Here is a 12,845-nt window from a genome sequence, read left to right on the forward strand (position 1 = left end):
TGGGGGAGATAGACATTGTGACCTTTCCTATCAAGCTCCAGGGCATTTTGATTACTTCAGAAGCTTCTTAGGAGTTTACACCCTTTTCTCATCTGGCCCTCCCCCCTCCTGGCTTTTTCCCAATTTAGTATCACTACTCTCATCTTTTCTTCTCTTCCATGGAATATTAGCCTTAATGCAGGGTTCTTGAGCGCCCTCTTATGGTAGATGATCATCATCAGTTTAACAGGGGGAAAATAAAACCCACTCTCCTTGTGCAGAAGTTGTCAAATTCCTGCCCAAGAAGGATAACAGTACTGGTGGGGTATAGGATTTTGATGTCCCAACATGGTTTGAACAAAGCAATTTCCACCTCCTGACTTTCCTCAGGAGGATACCAAGAAGAAAAATTTACTCTTGCAAGCCCTGGCAGATGACTTGTAAATTTATTTAACTGTGCAGCAAAAATGTCTGATTTTCTGATTTGGCTGTATGTTCCCCAGCCCTAGGTTCTTAGGGAACAATGGCAAATGTTAAGTGCGGACTTTGGACTTTCTGTTCTCTGCAGATACTCTTGATGAAGACACAACAAGCAGTTTGTGTAGATGTTTGCTGTCAGGAGAACAGAATGAGATGGAAAGTCTGCAGGTTATTCCAGCTCTCCACCTAAAACAATAATCTGATAGAGACATGCCTTAAACACCAGCTATATCTATTATCTTTTCCGTTACCACCTCCACATTTTCAGTGATCTTGCCTAACGAAGAATTCTTTGAAACTTGAAAGTTTGCATGTTAATAAAAATATTGCCTTATGATGTGTATTATCTTCAATATGGCTGTTTTTGCTTTACAGATATCTTCATCCTGTACTTACTTATTTGGAAGGAATCCCCTTGAACTCAGTAGGGTTTATGTTCACTGAGGCATGCAGAACTGATCTGACCTAAGACATTTTATTGCCTGAAACAAAGATGCCCCTTCCCCTTTCATGTATAGACGTCAGGTGGATGGGTGGCTGAGTTTGACTTAAATACTTGCACTGACTTTCTTCAAATGAATAACATTTCTGAATGAATCAGAAAATTGATTCCAATTATTGAATCAAACAAGATGTCTCTGGATTGATCTGGACAATTTTGGAAACTGCGTTTGCAGAAACAATTTTTTTACGAGTTGATTGGGAAACCAGATTGATCCAGTTAGGCAATTTGATTCAAATGTCCAATTTCAATTGATTTATTGAATCAAGAATTCAAATCACATTTTGCATGATTTACATAGGTCTGAAATTTAGGTGAAGGAAAAGCTTTATGCATACCAAAATCTAAGAAGGGGAAATAATTTCAAAGAGTCAGAAGGAACGTTTCCTAAGACAGTTGCTTTACGCTTCCAAAAGCTGAATGATGACAGATTCAGGGAAAGATAAACGGAAGTATATCTGAAACTACGGAATTTGCTTCTGGATGATGGAGCAATGGCCACCAATGGACAGGTTTAAAAGGATCCTAAACAAATCCACGGAAGGTTACTTGGCACAAGGCTACTTATATCCCTGACCAGCAGTTGTTGCAGCTCCTAAACACAGGATACAATTGTCCTTATTATGCTCTTCTTGTGAGAGTGACAAAAGTGTGCTGGTAAATACAAAACATGGGAGCTCACCTTGACAACGTGCACACGGTCCCTGCCTTCAGTAGTGCTCGCTTCTGATTGCACAGGTTCCACTTCCAAAATATATCAAGCGGGGTGGGGAATTTGTAGTTCTCCAGATGTTGCTGAACAACTCCTAGGATTCTTCACTGTGATCATGCTGAATGGAACTGCTGAGAATTATTGTTCAGCATCTCTGGGGGGCCATTGTTCCCCACCCCTGACACAGAACTTTAACAAATGATCATCTGTCTGTTGGAATGCAACTTTTAAAATAGTAATGCCAATAATCTTGCAAAGAAGAATTACCATTTAGGGATGAAATAGGAATTGGAATAAGAAGGAGAAGGAGCTGCTTCATGGCTCAACTTGATTCTTTTCTTCATTTTTTGAATTTTGCTCTGCCAATCTGTCACAAACAATAATAAAACTTGAAAGCCTCATTAACATCTCATTCATTAACTTGAGCAAGGCAAGTCTGTAAATTCCAGCAGATGAAATCAGAGTTTGTGCTCTGAAAGCAGTCCTGGATCTGCCCTTTCCCACATTCCTTATCCATTATACCACTGTTGGTCAGCTGTTGGTCTTCAGCCAGTTCTACAATGACTCTTTACCGTCTTATGTTCACTTGGTTCAAGTGGACAAAAGGAAAAACAATAAAGGAGAGTTATCATGCTCCACAGGAAGTAAGATCACTTTGCACATCCCAGTTTATAGCCTGGTGCCTTAACCTCTATACCTGTCAGGCCTAGCCCGAGGAACTCCAGGAGACCATGCAAGTTCTGTTCAGCAATGTTTATTAACTACAACCTCTGTCAAGAATCTTCCCAGACTGAAAACTCCATTCCCACAGTAGCTATGAAAACAGTGAATTCCTCAGGGAGGTGCCAGCCTCATCCTCTTATCTCTTCCTCGTCCCTCTGGAGATGAAAGAGGATGTTTCCCTCCGTGAGTGTGGCCTTCATCATTCCATTCCATCACATCACCTAACTGGCTCTCTTGTTAATGGGCTAATATCCACCTTAAATCCAATCAGAATGAAGCCTGTTGGCTTGTCTTTTATTGTTTTGACTTCTGGAACAGCTTTCAACAACCTGAAACCCCTCTGATGTGCTGCATATGGCCTTCTCAACCTTCATCTGGTGGGCATTCTGGGAGATGTAATCCCAATACATCACCAGGCTGAGGAATAACCTGGTTATTTAACTTAATAGTTAAATGTTCATGTTTGCCTGTACCTTAATATTAGGGAGGCATTTTCATCCTCAAATATTTCTTTCGTATATTAGCAGACTTGCATTTTTGTGTGTGTGCCCTACCTCTCCCTTTCTTTCTTTTGTCAACAACAAAATGCAAATTACAGTAAAGGCAACAATAAAACCCACTCTAGATGGAATTGTCCAACGGGACACAAGAATGTCACTATTCTTAGGCTGTGCATTTTCTCCCTAAAAAGCAAGCTTGTTCAGGAAATTTATACATTTTAATATGTCTGGCTGGATTGTGAGGAAAATACAAGAAAGACAGTGTTTTGTGGGAAAAAATAGTGTAGAAGCATATCCAATATTTCCTTATAAGGAATCGTATTGTTGCTGTTAATTAGCGTTGGCTTTAAAGAACAATAGGGATTTTCTGCCCAGCTGTATCATGTCTTACAGCAGTGTGACTGTTGTTTTTGGAAAATTCTTTTTTCTTGGCACTTTGATTGAGGTGTTGGTTATACCTTATTTTGCTAAGAAACATATGTGAACATGAGGTAAATAAATGTGTTATTTTTTGCAGGTGGGGGGTTGGCAAATATTCTTGCACACTTGTAGAAATTCCAGAGGCAGCTAGGAAGATATTTTTTCTTCTCAAGAGAATTTATCTGAATTTACTTAGTAACATTTACCACAAATGTTATTCCCATTCCTTTTTATAGATAACTCCAAAACCAAGGTGGGCAATCTTTGGATGATTTAATTGTGTGTGTGTGGGGGGGAGGGGGACAGTAATATAAAGCAGGTGAGGGTTTGTCACTTACAATGGGATTAGAATCTGGGTTCCCCCATTTTAGGCTTTCAAACAATGTGAAAACTATTTTAGAGTTTATCTTACAGTTTTGGTGTTTCCTTCTTCATATACTGGGAAACCAAACTATTGATTTATTTGGCAGCATGATGGGGGTGGGGTGACAGAGTCCTCAGATGAAGGTACTTTGAATTGCAGGGTGCCCAAATATGGTTGAAGATATAATGGCTGAATTCACATATCCTAAATCATAAGCTGTCTTATTTTGTTCTGGCTTAGTTCATTGACTAGTTTCAAGCTATTATGGCTTGTAAGCCATGATTATGATTTAGCATTATGTATGAACTTACACATGGTTTATTAAGCAAACCATATGAATTGTTTTCAGATTATTTAGCAATAGCAAAGTTAATACTCAGGGATTTTATTTGGTTTATATCCAAACCAAATTCTTTTTTGGTTTGGAATCAAAGACACTTTCACATTTGAAATGTTGTGTAAGGTGCACTTTGGTGGGCTCCTGATTATGGGTTTAATCTCCATTTCCATTTAACATTTCCTACAATATCCTGGAGTGATGCTGAATTAGAGGTGTTATGGGAAATTTAAAATAGTAGTCCAGATATCAGTGGTGATGGGGACTGCTGGAATACTGGAGACCTGGTTGTCAGATTATATGCCATATCTCATGCTGAGATATGACTCTTTGAATTGCATTGAGAAGAGGAGCCTATTTTGAGTCATCATTTGAGATCTGCTATCCAGAAAAGTTTAAGAGAGCCGTGGAGTCCTTGGGGTTCTCTGAGCTTGGTTGTTTTCTTGCAGACAACCTGGCTAGGTAACACCTTCAGTGCCAGAATGGAATGGGGTTTGCTTTCTGTTTGTATACTGTGGCATGCCCTGCCAGTGTTTGTGGGGGTGTGGGTTTTGTTTTGTTTTTTCCTCTGGTAGTTCCTTGATTAAGGTATTGTTTACTGCTTGTATGTCTGGCGGCAATCTTGGTGTTAATCTCTGCTTATCTGGGTGATGATTGCTGGTAAGGAGATGTTCTAGTCTTTTGTTTTCCTTTCTATTGTCTCTTTTGAATAGTGTGTAGATGTTGTTTATGTGCCTGTTGATGGCTGCCTTGTCTGAATACCAAGCTTCCAAGAATTCCCTCGTGTTTTTGGATTTAGCTTGGTCTAAGATGCTGACAGTTTCCCAGTTGAAACTATGGTTAAGTCTGTCCATGCATTGTGAGATTAAGGAGTTTTCATTAAGAGAGCCAGTTGGTGTAGTGGTTAAGGCATCAGGCTAGGAATTAGGAGACCGTAAGTTCTAGTCCTGCCTTAGGCATAAAGCCAGCTGGGTGACCTTGGGCCAGTCACTCTCTCAGCCCTAGGAAGCAGGCAATGGCAAACCACTTCTGAAAAGCCTTGCCAAGAAAACTGCAGGGACTTGTCCAGGTGGTATCCGAGAATCATACATGATTGAACGGATTAAAAAAAAAAAACCCAACCAGGAAAGTGCTATAAATGTTTTATTCTGTTAGATGTCTCCCAGAGGTCATAATGTATGAGAAACTCTTTTTCATTATACTCTTAAGGGGTAGTGTTGGTGGAGAAAATGATTCATGGATGCATTTCCAGCACATTCTGATCATGTGAGGAGCTTCCAAGGAATATTATTTGTATCAGGAATGTATGTTCCTACCATAGACATGTTCCAAAAGATCAGGGTGAATCATAATCCTCAAGTTCCTCATTATGGCTTCCCTGTTGGCAGGAATGGAGCATAGCTCATGGCAAAACGCATTCTCTCCATACATAAAGTTGTGTAGAGACTTGTAGGAACCAAACATATATAAAGTCATAGTTAGATTAGACATCCTAAAGTATTACTGATGCTACTGGATATACTCAAAATATGACTATATCTAGATTTAAACCATTATTTTTAGAAGGCTGAACTGTCATATATTGATTAATTTAATAAATGACCAAAATATAAAGGGAGAATTATGAATGCCACACCCTCAGTTTCATTGCTTTCAGTAAGAGAGATTTAAGTCTTGTGTTATGCTCAGAATTAGTCTTATGTGTTTTACTGAGAATGTTCAATACATGATTTAATTCTTCCTTTGAAATCAGCGGGATTTTAAAATGCTTAACTACAATGGGATCATGTTCTGTTGCAGCCATAAACCATATTTCAGAATGACCTTTGTGGAACTCAGTCACAATTAGTGATGTCAGGATTCTAGTGCTAATGATCTGGTTAGCAAATAGATGATTAACCCCAGCATCTTTTTGCACTGAATTTTCCAAGATTTTCCTGGAAGCATTTGAGTAGTTATACTTTGTGTCTCACTGGAAAATTGTAATTTGTTACTTCAGTTAGGAAAATGAGTTATCTTATTAAAAAAAAATATATAAAATATATATATATATATTTTCTTTAAAGAAATATTGATGCGCTAATTTAGGAATTCCAGAGAATTTCCTCCTCTCTTCTCTTTCTTAGGAGTTTTGTAACCAAAATGCTATGAGAAACTTTACTGTGTTGGCTCCAAAACGCTTCATCACTTTGTAGTGGCTTTATTAGACCAGTTGTCTCTATTTGGTTCATCCTGAGCCAAAGGAAGCACTGAGAGGGGGTGGTGTGTCTGTGACCTTACGTACAAGCAGCCTCATGAAGCTTTGAGGACTATGGTGACTGTGTGTGGTTAGACAAATGCTTTATGCGGATATAGTTAAAAGGGCTTGTGAGCAGGTGGCATTCCCAAATGCTTCCAAATAAATCTGCACATGTTGTATAAGGTCAAACTTACCCATGCTTGGGGTTTATTGGTAGCTCAAATAGTAATAACAGACTCTTGTGTCCCTACTTGAGGTCATAGATTTCGACACACATTGTTAACATTGAGACAGAGGAGGAAAATAGGAACAAGTTGGAATCTTGCAGGAGTGTAGTGAATATTTTTGCCATGAGAAATACCGAATCCTATCACAAAATGGAAAGAAAGGGTGGGGGAGTAGAATAAAGGATTTTAAAAATCAAGAATAAGGGATGTGCACAATTAAACGTTTGATAGTTCTCTTGGTCTTGTTGGTGAACTATCATTGTACGATATTTTACAGTAACCATTATGGATTGCCTCTTTTGAGTTGGGAGCTGGAGATAGTGTTTTCCTGTCTACCTACTTGCATAGCCATTTCCAGAAGGTGGTGCTGAGGGATTATTGCTCTGTCCTTAAGCAATTAAACCATGGCAAGAGCCTCAGGATTTCAGTATATATCCCATATAACTTAACATCTTTGTGAAGAAGCTGGGGGAAGGCTATCTAGGGATACAGAAAGAAGTGTCATGAGTCAAACATGACATCCAGCTTTACCTCTTCTTTTGATCTAACCCGCGTGAGGCAGTGTATAATCTGAATCAATGACCAAGTCAGTTCATGGACTGGAGGACAGCCTATGTAAACTGTAACTCCGTTTAGAAAAGACAGAGCTACCATTTGTGTCATTAGGTGTCCACTGCTAACCACAATGAAAAAATGAATAGATGCATACAGTGGCATCAGGAAGTACACCCCACGCTTTTTACTTGTGTCCTGATACTAGACACAACTACCTAAGTCTTGGGGTTTGCACTGTGATGTCATGATGCATGTTTCACCACCAATAGCGCCCCCCCCCCGCCAGGGGTGCCTATGATTGGATCAATGGGATGGGTCATTAATTCAGCTGAGTGACATTCAAACTCTTTGGGGGAAGTTTCCATTTTCCCTGAAACTCAGGTGCACTGCTTGAGGTGTTCAAGAATCCATCATTATCACAGGAGGTGTAGGCAGCCTTGATGGCTGGAAGCACATTTTACTAGCTAAAATAGCTGCTGTATTTGTGTTTGGAAAGGTATAGTCAGGCATCTATTATCTATTCTCTGGTAGTCCATCTCTCCAACTATGGATTACTCAGTATGCTGTACATGGGATTACCTTTGAAAATAAATTTAAATCAAATCAGAACAGATCTAGGTTGCTAACTGGGGCTGGTTGCTAACGGGTTGGTTGATATGGTTGTATGATTCCAATACTTTGTCAACTATTCAGTCTTCTGTTTCTGAGTTTACTTTGAAATGCCTAGTGTAGATGTCAAAAGTTCTAAATTGCTTGTGGCAAGAGGAATCTCCATTCCCAGATTCTTCCTTCCTTTCTTTCTGTCTTTCTGATTTGATTTGATTGGCTGTCCATCTCACCTAAGTGGCTCTAGGTGGCTCACAAATTTGTCTTTGCAGGTGCCTCTGCCAATGAAGGTCAGCAAGTGGCTCCAAGGAAGAAGGTTTTCTGAATGGTGGTATGCAAATTATGGAAAGCCCTTCCCCAGAAGGATAATCTATTGCCCACATTGTCATCTTTCTGGCAAAGAGGCCTCTTCTCCCAGGAATGTCCATATTAATACAGTGGTACCTCTAGTTACGAACTTAATCCGTTCCGTGACTCTGGTTGCAACTCGAGTTGGTCTCAAGTCGAGGTAAAGTTTCCCATAAGGTTCAATGTAAATATGGTTAATCCGTTCCACCCTCCGAATTTGGTCGCACCACGAGGCAAATTTCCCCCATAAGGTTCAATGTAAATACGGCTAAACAGTTCTGAAACATATGCATTTTATTTTTAAACCTCAAAAACCTTCCAAACGCCACAAAAACCTTCCAAACCCCACAAAACACACCACAAGCCTCACCGAACGTCTCCTTGCTACCGCGATCTCGCCCACAGGAAGCCGCGACTGCGTGGCAGCAGGGAAAATGGCCGCGGATCTGGTTCGTAAGTAGAGGTGGAGTTAGCAAGTAGAGGTAAATTTTTGGGGCCGGAGCTGGTCGTATCTTGAAAAATTCATAAGGAGGGGCATTCGTAACTAGAGGTACCACTGTATATTGTTATTGTAGTGATTGTTGAATTTGTTGATTTTATAATATATTGTTTTATTGTTTTAGATTTCAGGTAATCTATTCAGAGTACCTTTATTACTGTGTGGAATAAAACACAACTCAATAAAGAAAACCGAAGTTCATTTAGAATTAAATCCAAGTGGCCTCTCCAATGGAACAACTTCTGCCAATGGAATGGAAAGGTGAGTGATTCCCTCTCCATCGTGCAAGGGGGAATTTGCTGGATCAGATTTCAAAAGAGCACAGAGGCAGGGAAAAGAAAAGCTCCATTGCAATGTAGAATGTCACCTTTTACTTACAAATGAGATATGGCTCAGGCAGGTGGCTCACTCTAAAGGCCACTATTGCTTTTCAAATATTAGAACTATGATTACGTTCATATAGGATGTCTAAAATGTACACTGTGAATATGGCAAACATGGGAAAAACTTATATCAGAAAATATATGTGGTCTCTGCAGATCACCCAAGAACAATGATAAAGTGTGATGTGGTAAATACAGCTGTTGGAATAAAACAAGGGGAATTCAGATCTAAATTCCCACTTAGTCACAAAGCTCAGTGGATTACTTGGGGTAAGTGATTGTCTCTCAGCCTGATCTACCTTCATGAGGTGGTTGGTGAGATCATATTGTGGTTGATGGTGGGGAGAATATCTAGTTCTCCCCACCATGCAGAGTATGCCATCTTCAGCTTGTCAATATAGAGGAAAGATGGGATATAGAGGTAATAAAATGGGAATATATAGTTTTCTTTGCTGACCTGCATACTTAATGATAATCAGGCCTTATTGCTGAATAATACACCAAATAGATCATATTATGCAATCAAGGAATGGCTATACTGATATACTTTACATCCTTGATATAGTGTATGTATTGAGATTTTGAGGCAGAAACAACATTCCCAATATATTTATCTGAAAAATAATGTTTGTGCTCTTTTTTTCATATAGCATAATCATGTATTTACAAAGCACAAGGCAAAAGGTTCATGAAATTATGGGAAGGGAGGGGAAAAGAAGCAACAGAATTAACCTATATTAGGTATAAGAAGGAACTTCATGCTGGCTGGGGAATTCTGGGAGTTGAAGTCCACACATCTTAAAGTTGCTGAGGTTGAGAAACACTGATCTAGCGGACAGGCGGTAATCAGCCATTTTCAGTGGCTCTGTTGTAACAGGCAATAAAATTTGTATCTAGCCGTACCATGTCATGTATCTAAGAGTTTCCAGCCAAAGAACCCTAGGCAAGTTGTGCTGAGATAAATGCTGGGATTCTTGTTGGTAAGACTGACAGCTTTTCTGTGTAGACAGAATTTCCTTCAATTTCTCTTGCAAAATTGCTTTGTAAACTACAACTGGAAATTTCCTCACAAAGTCACTTCAGCCCCAGCGTTCAGTCAATACAGCTATTTCTTTCCCAATGTGAATGAGGTTCCCTGTTTCCTCAGGAAAACCTGCTGTCATTTGCAATGCATTTTTGCAGCATTTTTGAATCACCCATCCTGTTGAAATTCCTCTGCACTTTTTTTCCTGGATCCTATGGTACAGTGTGCAGACATCAGGAATTCTTGGGAACTTGCAGTACATACCAGAATAATCTATTTGCCTCCACATCCACTCAAATATCTTCTGTCTCTGTACGATGGCAGCCTTTAAAGCAACACAGAGCTCTTTGTCATGGCTTGATTCAGAGTCCTGTTCACACTGTTAGGATTTATAACAGTAGTTTGGTTGAACACACATAGTTGCTTCTCCAGAACTGGAGTCTCATTAAGTTAGGTTAGATAATTATTATTGATAAAATTTGTTTTCTTCTCATTCCTCATCACTTTCCACACTCCAGAATTTGCTCCCAAGCAATGTTGGCTCCTCCAAGATAAGCTTTTCAGGATCCTATACCTCCTCACAACTAGAGTATTATTCTTAACATGCATTTTATATTCTTATATTTTCTGGTTATATCCTTGTTCCTGATTTTTGCATCTTGTTTGTATCATCTGAACACCTGCCTCTTCTTGCTTTTCCACACATGAAGCCTCCCTTGATTCGTGTCCTATAAAGTTGCAAATGAATATTTGTATCCAACCTGCGAGGAAAATGGACAAAATAATTATTGACATGGGGTGGGGTGCTATTTCCTCACTTGTTTCCTCGTGGCTAGCTTTTGCTTTAGGGCAGTGTTTCTCAACCTTGGCAACTTTAAGATGGGTGGACTTCTGGGAGTTGAAGTCCACGCATCTTAAAGTTGCTGAGGTTGAGAAATACTGCTTTAGAGAATAACTCCCCTTTTGATGCCAACTGGCAAACCTCATTCCACTCTCACAGGTTCTTCAGCAAGAGTTTCCACTGGAAGACGTCATATACACAAAAAAAGGACATAACTGGATTCAAGCTAAGGGGATAATGTGGAGACAAATTGATGATCGACCAATTTTTACCATTTTGTAGGACTGCTGTATGTATGCTTTGTTTTGACTCTTAAGGGCATCTGTTGGATATATCCCGTATCCCAAATCTGACATCTCTAGGCAATTGCTAAACTCCTTGGATAAAATTCACCACACATCCCTACCTTGGGCCTCTTGTCTTATTTTTCTAGCCTGAGACAATGATCAGTGCCTGGCAACTGAATCTTTATACCTTTCACAGTGGTCCCTCTCTAACATCACTATGCACAATTGCAGAGGGTCATTGTGAGGAACTAAAAGTCAGGGTTGCCTCAGCCAGGCAGGATCGCTTGGAGTGTTGCCACTATAGCCAGCCAGAATCAAGTGACAGAGGAGGGTGGCCACTAGAGGGCAGCCCTGGAGCCAATCCTCAGTCCATATGAGGACCCTTCATTTGGAAATTAATTTGAAGGCAACCTGACTGAATCTGCGAACTGAACCTACAGTCCGTATTGAACTGAAAAGTAGGTTTGAATCATGGAATGGAATCCGAGGCCTCCAATTTGATTTCCATCCTTTGGACACCACCACGCATGGCCCAAAGTGGTGTTTTAAAAGTCCCTTTGGAAATAGGAATCAAATTTACTCAATTTGACAAATCAGGTCAATTTTCTGAACCAAACTGACAGTTCAAATTGGATTTTGCCTGATATGCATAGGGATAATTAAAAAAAGAAAAAAAATCCTCCTTCTACAACTTCTATACTTGGTTGACATAAATAGCTTAGAACCATTTTCATTCACGCTTCCTCCGTTTAATCAGGGAATGAGTGCTTCTCCACTTATGCATATACTATATATGTGCAGCATAATCCTCTTAATTTCGTTGGCAATGTGCATTCCCCTCTTCACCGTTAGAGCACTGGAGCAAATACTTTGAAAAATATGAACGGGTTATTTATCTACACATCTCCCAGATGCAAGGTTATATTTCTGAAGGAATCGTTGATCTCATATTTGAATACTTACCAAGCAAATGGCACCTTCCAACACTATGATCCTGTAGAATAATAATAAAAACAAAAATAATATATTTCATGTATTACCAGACTTATCAAACAATCAGTGCAAGACTATTGTTCATGCCATCACACTATCATAGGGTATGACTACTGAACGGTCCTTCTTCTTAAGTTACTGGCTCTGTCCTTACAGAAATTTATAAAAGAAAATACATTGAAATGAAGGGAAGTGAATGAAAATAGTAGAGGAAAGATGTTTTTTTCAGTTCCTATATAAGTGTGTCCCAGGGTAACTGATGTGAAAAACCCATCAGTTGCTTTTTCTGGAGCTGGGGATGATCACTTGCTATGATACTCTTCTTGAGAGGTTGAAGTCCTTCACTGAACACCTTGGTCCCTTGGCCAGTGGATGAGATCAGAATGTGATGAGTTTTACATAGGAAGATGGTAAAGCAACAGTCTACCTATGCTGGGTTCTTTCTGATCTTTTTCACTTGCAATAACTCTTTTAGGAAAAGACTACACACATCAAGTCAGCACATGAGCTACATGCAAAAGACTCAGGACCAACCCCTGGTGTTTCTGGATAAAGTTCAGATAGTTCAGACACTAGAGATCTAGATAGATTGTTAGGATACTCAGTTTATAACTGCTTCCTATGAATGTTTCATGCAAAATTTGGTTTGGGGTCATAATTCAGTAATCTAGAAAAATATCTAGATTTTTTAAAATCAACCTCGAGGTCAGATCTTTATCTTGATTTGAAAATAGTTTTGTTTTGTTGTTTTTTTGCCTCTGATTGGCTGACAAACAACTATAGTATTTTTTTCTACTGGACAAGACCTGGAGATAAAGACTGTCAG

Source organism: Python bivittatus, unplaced genomic scaffold (genome assembly GCF_059951505.1).
Source record: "Python bivittatus isolate LINGU-HERP-01145 unplaced genomic scaffold, Pbiv_v1 ctg000570_np1212, whole genome shotgun sequence".
In the NCBI taxonomy this organism is placed as follows: domain Eukaryota; kingdom Metazoa; phylum Chordata; class Lepidosauria; order Squamata; family Pythonidae; genus Python; species Python bivittatus.